This window comes from Gavialis gangeticus, unplaced genomic scaffold (genome assembly GCF_001723915.1).
Source record: "Gavialis gangeticus isolate Ggan-Ray unplaced genomic scaffold, GavGan_comp1, whole genome shotgun sequence".
Taxonomy (NCBI): domain Eukaryota; kingdom Metazoa; phylum Chordata; order Crocodylia; family Gavialidae; genus Gavialis; species Gavialis gangeticus.
In genome coordinates this window covers 18,383,793-18,393,560 of record NW_017729024.1, presented here as the reverse complement: position 1 = coordinate 18,393,560, position 9,768 = coordinate 18,383,793, and positions in this window count along the sequence as shown.

The window sequence follows — 9,768 nt, the reverse complement described above, 5'->3', positions numbered from 1 at the left end:
TTGAGATGAGTCAGAAATTCTACTAAAAGAAAAAAAAAAAAAAAAAAAGCCCTGAAGATTTCATAAGAGAGCCTGCTTTCAGAATATTTAAGAGCAGATTTTTAACAAAGCTTTGTGTTACACAGATCTGGGTTCCTGACTGAATCTCAGTCGTTGTCAAGAATGAATTGTGCATTTAACTTGCTTGTGGATCTACTGTAACTGCTTCACAGATCTTGACCATCACTACATTATCCCCAGGTTAGTAATCCAAACTATTCAATTTTAAATTGTTCTATTAAGGACATATCTACATACAACACACTTCAAAATCTTTAAAGATCTTTAAAAAGAACTCTTTCTTTACCACAAAGAACATGAAATATATCATATATTCATGGGAGAATATAAAGGAGAAAAGTCTCCATTCTAATCCTGGAAGAGATTAGTTAGAGAGGTTGTAGATTCTCCATCATCAGAGGCAACCCAAGTAGGGTGTGGGGCCTGGGGCAAATCAGCTTGAGGAAGCCAGTGGCGGGGGTGAAGGGAGGCGGTGCCAAGCAGTAGATTCGGCAGTGGATTCAGCAGCTGAGGGGGCATGCTGAGCAGCCAGACATGAAGCCATCAGCGGTGTGGAGTCACTGTGGACACTTTGCCCATCTCCGTGAGGCCCCCCCGCAAAGCACAGGACCTGGTGCGGTCACTCCCATCCCCACCCCCCCGGGATGCCCCTGTCCGTCATTGTAAATTTTTAACTGATAATTAGTCAAAAAATTTCTGGGATAATTTAGACAGAGGTGATGAAATGAACAGTAGAGAGTTAAAATGGATGACCTATGGAGGTCTCTTCTAGCCCTGCTTCTCTGTGGTATCTTCTCTTATGACATCTTAAGAAAGTTTCCACCCCTGTAATTCTGGGACTTAGCTGCAGGAGTCAAGGCTTCAAGGAGGTAGTCCAGGCTCTTCCCTTCTAGGAAGATCACAAAAGGGCTTAAAAGATGGTCAGTGAAGGACTTGGTGGAACCAACCTTTTTATATGATAGATTAGCAGTTAGAGCACTCACCCAGAAAGTGGAAAACCTGGGTTTAAATTTTCTCTGAGGATTACATCTTCCTATTTTCTCTTATACTGTACATTTTATTTACTGTGTTGTTTTATTATATAATAAAATTAGTTGTCTCTTACTTCCTGTAAGTCAAAATATTATGGACTAATATTCTTCCCACTGCATGAATAAAACATTATGATACTGGTAAGCTAAAATGGCATGTGTGGTTACAGTGAAATAAATGCACTTCAGGTGTGTTATGAAGCAAAGACAAGTGCCTTCAGCTACCATAAAATGGAGTTATTTCAGTACAATCTCTTCATTTTGTCCTTCTCTCTATTCTATCTGTTTTTTTCCATCTGCTTCTTGTCATATGCTTTCGAGTATAAGCATTTAGAGGTAGGGAGTAGAATATCTTTTTATTATGGCTATAAAGTGCTTATTATAATGGGGTCCGAGACCCTGTCCTCTACTATAAAATACAGCTACAATTCAGATAACCTTAACATGGAAAAATGTATTAAAATAGATTATTAAGCTTTCACTAACAAGCATTTAAAAATTAGGAAATGTCAGATTTGTGGTTAAGTTAACTTGAATTCAGTTCTCTTGTACATACACATGATCTTTAATTACATGCTCTCACACTATTTCTTTCATCAGACTCTAGGCCCATCAGTTCACAGGAGGGACTGCCAGCTTCATAAAGACCCCTTGCATGGAAAATATCAACCAATGAACTGAACTTGCAAACAACTGTAAACAGGGTCTAACACTATCAAGCGATAGATACACAATTTTAACTATAGATATTATAAAATTAGAATTTGTAGATAGCTATAAGAGCATGGGAATAATTTTTGGAATCCTTTCCATGACACTTTTTGTCTTTTGTACAAACTTTGAAGAATGAGAAATATTTATTTTAGAAAAATATAATACATTTCACACTTTTGACTTGACATACACAATGGAACAACAAGCAGAGTTGGCATCCAGTATAAACCCTGAGGGAAAGCAGCAGGTGTGGTTCCCAGAGCAGGGGCAAAGGACAGCAGTTTTACGCATACTGGAAACCCCTAAACAGTCCATAGCTGAGCTGCCACACCTGCTTTTCCTGCCCTTCCTGTTATTAAGGCAGCAGACAAAGACTCTTTTGAAGTTCCTGGCATGGGTATGCTGCCAGGGTGCAGATTCAGTGGGGGTGGGTTGAGATGCCCATTGCAGATGCCTTTCTTGCCCACCTCTAGTTACACTACTGGACATGCAAATATCTTGCAGTAATTGAGAAAACATTGACAAAATCAATTTCAAGAACACAGATCAGCCCTGGATATTAAATGGTCTAGAAATCCATCTAAGGCTTGACTTAATGTTAGGCCATTCATTATTCCTTGATATTTGCTAAGCATGAATGGAAAACCATGAACATAAAACTTTCTAGGATTCCTAAAACAAGGTTTTAGTCGTATGGGACTAATCTTAGACTCCATTTACATTGTGTTTCAGGTGCTCCCAAAAAGCACCATTCTAGAAGATACACCTATGACTTCTCAGGAGATTTCAAACGGGGTGATAGAGGTACCTCAGAATGACTTCCCCATTTCATTACTGGATTTTGCACATGAAAGGGGGACAAATAGGTGAGGCATGCTTGAAAAGGATGCTTTCTAAGGCTAGGTACAGAAGTTACACATAAACCATTTTAAATGTTCTGAAACTGGTTTAAACCTGTAACAGAACAGAAGGGCAGTGCACATAGACAAGTTTCAAAATGTCTGAAACTGGTTTATGATAAACCTGGTTAAATGTAGTATCAGACTTAACTGATTTGGGTCAAACCAGTTTATAAAACTCTGTCCTAGACCCCTTTCTGGTTCAAAATAAATTATAATCCCCCAGCATCCCAGCATGCTTTCCAGCCTTGGGCTGGGCTGGGCTGTGCTGCTTGCTCCAGAGAGAAGGGATAGGTCTTCCCCTCTGCTCTGTAGCTGGAGCAGTGAGGTCTGGCTTACCTCTGCAGAATCCTACTACTGTAAGTGTGGACTACAAATCCCAAGGACCTCATGGGGCAGCAGGAAGAGGAAGTAAACAAACAGAGAGCCATGCTCTAGCTGCCCCCAGCTTCTGGCTTGAGTCATTGCAGGCGTGTGGCTGTATTTCCTGAATCAAAGGTAAATGTCTGTTGACTTTTGTTTCAGTTTAATCTGTGAAGTTTAGATTAACCTGCAAAGACTGAATCAATTCAACCTTGGGCTTTTTGACTGTCTGTACTCAGCCTAAGAGCACAGGACATACCCTTAGAGACTAAAAATACTCACTAAGAACGATCCAGTGATAACCATTTCAAGTATTTTGGTCCTATACCATCAGCTTCATAGACCAGATTACCTTGAACTAGAAGTCTTGTTATAAGCATGGAAAACTTGCCAAATTTACTTCTTGGACACATTTTATTTATTACAAGTGACTTTTAGCAAGTGTTCTAATTAACAATGCATTTTTAACAATATTATGCCTAAAGAGATCATGAGTAATTATTGTAGGTCAGGTTCATTTCTTACATTACTTTCACTTAAAGGTAATTTCACTAACTTTGTTGTTTGAGTACTCATTTCCACTGGCAACAGAACAGAATCCAAAGCTATAGAGTTTCAGTTCAACAAGAAAATATGACCTCTGATCACTAAACAGAGAAGACATCTTTATTCCAATAGAATGGATTATAAATAGGTTTGTTTTCTGTAAGAAATTGTGTGAGATCTCTGCTGTTTTCCTAATATGTTCAAACACAACTTTAAACCCATACAGTGCACTGCGGTAAACTAGCATCCAAATAGCAAAAGCATGAATAATGATGCTGGAGTCTATGTGAGGGAAAAATTCTTACAGCTGATGACTCAGCTGTAAATGAAGAAAAAGCCAAGACCGGCCACAATGCCTTCAGGAGCAATTCAGGAGTAAATACTGATCCAATTTAACCATGAGACTGCCAGCTCTGATGCAGAACTTCAGCTGTTATAAATTAGTATGCTTACAGTTACTCCCAAATCTGGTCAATGTATATTAGAAGTGATCAAATAAACAAATCTCACTGTAAGTTGCATTTAAAGGTTTAATGCATTCTATTTATGCATATCTTTCTGAATCAGCATTACTGACCTTTTAAACCCAAGCCAGTTCACTCCTATTCTTCTGTGGAGACCTATTAAATATTTGGATAGCATAAACTTCAATATCTAGGTTAGATAAAAATGGTTAATTTAATGTTGTCTGCACAAGAGTGATTTATGAGCTAGAATAAATATCACTATTGGGTCACAGTCTTTATAAACAGGGATCCTGGTTTTCTCTGATTTAAAAAAATCCCCAATTTTTGGTTTTAAAAAACGTAACTCCAAATCCCCATTTTCCCATGATTAAAATGAAACACCACTAATATATAGATACTAGCCTGTCAAGAATGATGAAGTGGCAGGGAGGGGGTGGGGACAGAGCTCCGGGCCCGCTCCCCCTTTCCTCCTGCTTGGGGTCCCCCCTTGCGCCCCTGCTCTGTCCCCTGTGTCCCCACCATCGGCGGCAGGCTGCCTTCTGTCAGAATGCTTCTTTGCACTCTGATTGACTGTTTGTCAGCCAATCAAAGCATGAATAACAAGTTATGGACAGACAGACAGACAGACAGACTTAGGCTTTTATAATATTAGAACACATATAGTGGTGTTTCATTCTAATTATGGAAAAATGTGGATTTGGGGTGACTTCTTAAAACTGAAAATTGGGGATTTTTTGAAAGCAGAGAAAACCAGGATCCCTGATAAGCATTGTGGAAGAGGGCCTTGCAGGATTTGTATTTAGATCAGGTAGTGGAAGAACAGATCAGATCAGATCAGGAAGGGTGTTCCATACATGGGAAAGACACAAAAAGTCAAAGAGAGAATTGTGAGAGAACTTCAGCTGGAAATCTGTCGAGGCCTAAAACATGATATTTACTTCTCACTCTCCCTCCAACCAAAAAGACCAGTTCTAGAATAGTGCTATTCCTTAGTAATATGAGATTACAGCTGTCTCTTATTGTAGCAACACCACTTCCTTTTTCCAGCTATTTTGAATGAACAGTGGTCTCACCTATTGTGGGGTACTTGGAACAGTATTCTGATTATCAGGAGCTGAGTTTTAAACTCCTAGAATTCATAGAATCACAGAAAATTAGGGTAGAAAGGGACCTCAGGAGGACATCTAGTCCAACTCCCTGCTCAAAGCAGGACTATGGCAAACAAAGCTCAGGGAACAGTTGGATCAGGCTGGGCGCTGCCTTTGAGCTAGGGCAGCACCTGGCCCACTAGCACCCCATCCAGACAGCCCTGAGGGGTGTTGCTGCACTGGAGGGAAGGACTGGGGCCCCCTGCAGCTCTGGGGCCACTCAGCTGGCCAGCAACTCACCCCCCCACCAGCTGCCAGAGAAGCAGGCAGGCTCCACAAAAACAAAAACAGGTCTGGCCCCTTGCTGCTTCTGCCTTAAACAGGTACCTGCAGCAGCCAGGCATCTGATGAAGGCAAAAGTGGCAAGGAGCCTGATCCTTTTTTTCTGCAGAGCGTGCCCACCTTTCCTGCAGATGGGGGGAGGGGGGAGTAAGCTGACAGCTTCAGCGTTGCACTTCACAGTTTGTAATTTAGTTTGCAATGATGCAAAGTTATTTAAAACTCCCCAAACTGGTTCATGTGTAATGCATGATGCCATTAAGCCACACAAATTACATTTTTATCACATGTACATTGTGATGACTGTCATGTGTACAAATGTTCAATAAGCCCAGTTCCCCCAGTCTTTCCTCCTAAATCATGTGCCCCATCCCCCTCACCATTTTTCTTGCCCTCTGCTGGACTCTCTCCAATTTGTCCACTTCCTTTCTATAGTGAGGGAACCAAAACTGGACACAGGACGCCAGATGTGGCCTAACCAGTGATGAAACAGAAGGGACAACACACCTCCCAAAGCAGCCCGGTACGCCATTAGCCTTCCTGGCAACAAGGGCACACTGTTGGCTCATTTTCGTCTTACTGTCCACTGTAACCCCCAGGTCCTTCTCTTCAGGGCTGCTATCCAGTCAGCCCCCAGCCTGTACTGGTGCATTGGATTTTTATATCCTAAGTGCAGGAGTCTGCACTTGTCCTTGTTGAACCTCATGAGATTTCTTTTATCCCAGTCCTCCAATTTGTCTATGTCACTGTGAATCCTAGTTCTACCCCCCCCAGCATATCTACTACTCCCCTCATCTTGGTGTCATCTGCAGATTTGCTGGGGGTGCACTCTATGCCATCTACCAGGTTGTTGATAGACATTGAAAAAAACCACTCTATTTGATACTGATTGCCAGCGAGACATTGAGCCATTGATTATTACCCTCTGAATCTGATAATCCAGTCAATCTTCTATCCACCTTACAGTCCATTCATCCAACCCATACTTCCCTAGCTCACCTGTCAGAAGGTTGTGGGAGACTGTAGTTAAAGCCTTGCTAAAATCAATGTATACCACATCCACTGATCTCCCTGCATCCACAGAGCCAGTCATCTCATCCTAGAAAGCAATTATGTTGATCAGGTATGACTTGCCCTTGGTAAATCCATGCTGACTGTTCCTAGTCTCTTTCTTCTCTTTCAAGTGCTTAGACATGAATTCCTTGAGGACATGCTCCATAATTTTCCAGGGACTGAAGTGAGGTTGACCAGTCTGTAGTTTCCTGGATCTTCTTTTTTTTCCTTTCCTAAAAATGGGCACTATATTTGCTCTTTTCCAATCATCCAGAACCTTTCCCAATCTCCATGAGTTTTTAAAGATGATGGCCAGTGGCTCTGCAATCACATCAGCCAACTCCCTCAGCACCCTCAGGTGCATCTCATCCAGGCCCACGAACTTTTACATGTCCAGCTTTATAAATAGTCCCTAACCTCTTCTTTCACCACTGTTGGCTGCTCATTTCCACCCCAAACTATGCTGTTAGGTGCAGTAGTATGGGAGATGACCTTGCATATGAAGATTGAGGTGAAAAGCCATTTGGTGCATCCAGCTGTATGCACATGCCTGTTGCAGTGTCTCAAAGAAATTTGAGATGACACGAGACACTCTGGGAACTAAAAAAATGTCAGTGCAGACTCTAAATTTGATACCAGGAAATCCCAGTATCAACCCCCCCAACCCAAAACAAACAAACAAAAAAACCTGCTGAAAAAAGCAGTGCAGGCTGAAAACTCATGGTGCAGGCTGACCCCACTGAAAAAAAAGCAGACTTATGAAGCAACTGGAGGCTGGGTCATAGAATCATAGAAGGTTAGGGTTGGAAAGGACCCCAGGATGTCATCTAGTCCAACCCCCTGCTCAAAGCAGGACTATCTCCAACTAGATCATCCCAGTAAAAGCTTTGTCTAGCCAGGTTTTGAAAACCTCCAAAGAGGGAGCCTCCGCCACCTCTCTGGGTAACCTGTTCCAGGTTTTTACTGCCCTCCTAGTAAGAAAATCCTTCCTAATATCTAACCTAAATTTCCCTTTCTGCAACTTGAGACCATTGCTCCTTGTTCTGTCATCTGCCACCACCGAGAACAGTCCAGCTCCATCCTCTTTTGAACCCTCACTTCAGGTAGTTGAAGACTGCTATTAAATCCCTCCTCTGCCTTCTCTTCTCTAGACTAAGTATGGCCAGTTCCCTCAGTCTTTCCTCATAAATCCTGTCCCCCAGCTGCCTCACCGTTTTTGTTGCCCTCTGCTGAACTCTCTCCAATTTGTCTGCATCCTTTCTGTAGTGGTGTGCCCAAATTACACCAAGCCAGATTGTGTCTATGCCTGCCCCCTTTCCCTGCTGCCCCAGCATCCTGCCTCAACGTGCTGGGGCAAATAGGAGTGGGGTGAGGCTGCAGCAGTGATCCAGACCCAGGTGTCATCCCAGGTAAGTAGGGATGTGGGGTGAGGGAGATTGTGTGGGGGGAAATGTAGGTGTTCAGTGGGGATTTGTAGGGGTGGAGGAGACTGATAGCAGAGATGGATCCTCCACTCGCCCCCTGCATGGCGCACAGTCCCCTCCACAGCAGCAGCCATCGGGAGCTCAGGGCCCACTGCTGGCAGAGCCCCCCAGTGGTGCAGAGCAGCTCTGGCCACCTGAGACCCAGCAGTGCCTGTGCTGCAGAGCATGGGCCTCGCCTGAGGCTGTGAGCCTTCAGGCAAAACTGGGCTGCTCTTGGTGTCACCCAGGGTCCTGGTACTGCACACAGGGGCATTGGTCAAGCTGGGTCAGGTCATATCTCCATGGATCCAGCCTGGCCTGACTGCCTGTGGGACACTTGGAAGCAGGATTTGGAAGCAGGACCTGGCTCGGCCAACACATGCAGTGGGTGGTAGCAAGAGCCATTCTGGTCCTTTTCAAAGCTGGGTTGGGTAGGCCAGGCAGGGCTGGGCCGGGTTGGGTCTGATCTCTATGTACAGACCTTGGGTCAGGGTGTGCTGTGCCACTGCAAGGCTATGCCTGCAGTGAGCCATGGCCCTGATGGCCTGTCTGGCTGCTGCCACCAGTGCCAGGGGCTGTGTGCTGCAGAAGGGGTAAGGGGGCAGGTGTGTGGTGGCCCTCTAAATCCCTCCATAAACCCACACCCACAAGCCCCATACATCTACACACCCCACATCTCTTCACACACATCCCACACCCATCTGGATCTGTACAAGTTCATGGGGCCAGATGTAATGCACCCAAGGATGATAAGGGAGCTGGCCAGTGTGATTTCAAAGCTTTTGGCTATTATCTTTAAAAGTGCATGGTGATCAGGAGAAATCCTGGATGATTGGAAAAGGGCAAATATAGTGTCCATCTTTAAGAAAGGAAAAAAGGAGGATCCGGGGAACTACAGAAGAATCAGCCGTACGTCAGCCGCTGGAAAAATCATGGAGAAGGTCCTCAAGGAATCCATGTCTAAGCACTTGGAGGAGAAGAAAGTGATTAGAAAGTGAGCTTGAATTCACGAAGGGCAAGTCATACCTCACCAACCTGCTTATCTTTTATGATAAGATGATTTGCTTTGCGGATGCAGGTAGTAGAGTGGATGTGATATACCATGACTTTAGCTAGGCTTTTGATACAGTCTCCTGCAACATTCTCACAGGCAAGATTAGGAAGTATGGGTTGGACGAATGGACTGTAAGGTGGATAGAAAACCAGTTGGGTCGTCAGGCTCAAAGGATTGGGCCCATTGCCATAACATGACAGAAAAATTGAAATTGTGGGTTTTAGTTAAAAATCCATGGTTTATATTTAGGGGGCATAAAATAAAACCTTGGGGATTAAAACCCTACTATGTACAAGTGCCCATAGTCTAGGCAAGAGAAGATTGAGAGGGGATTTAATAGCAGCCTTTCACTACCTGAAGCAGGCTTTGAAAGAAGATGAGGCTAGACTGTTCTCAGTGGTGGTGGATGACAGAACAAGGACCAATGGTCTAAAGGTGCAGCAAGGGAAGTTTAGGTTAGATGCTAGGATGAACTTTCTCACTAGGAGGGTAGTTAAACACTAGAACAGGTTACTCAGAGAGGTTACGGGCTCTCCATCCTTGGAGGTTTTTAAGACCCAGCTAGACATACCTTGGCTGGGATGATCTTCTTTGGGGATGGTCCTGCTTTGAGCAGGGGGTAGACTACATGATCTTCTGTGGTCCATTCCTACCCTAATTTTCTATTATTCTATGATTGAAGTCCTCAAGG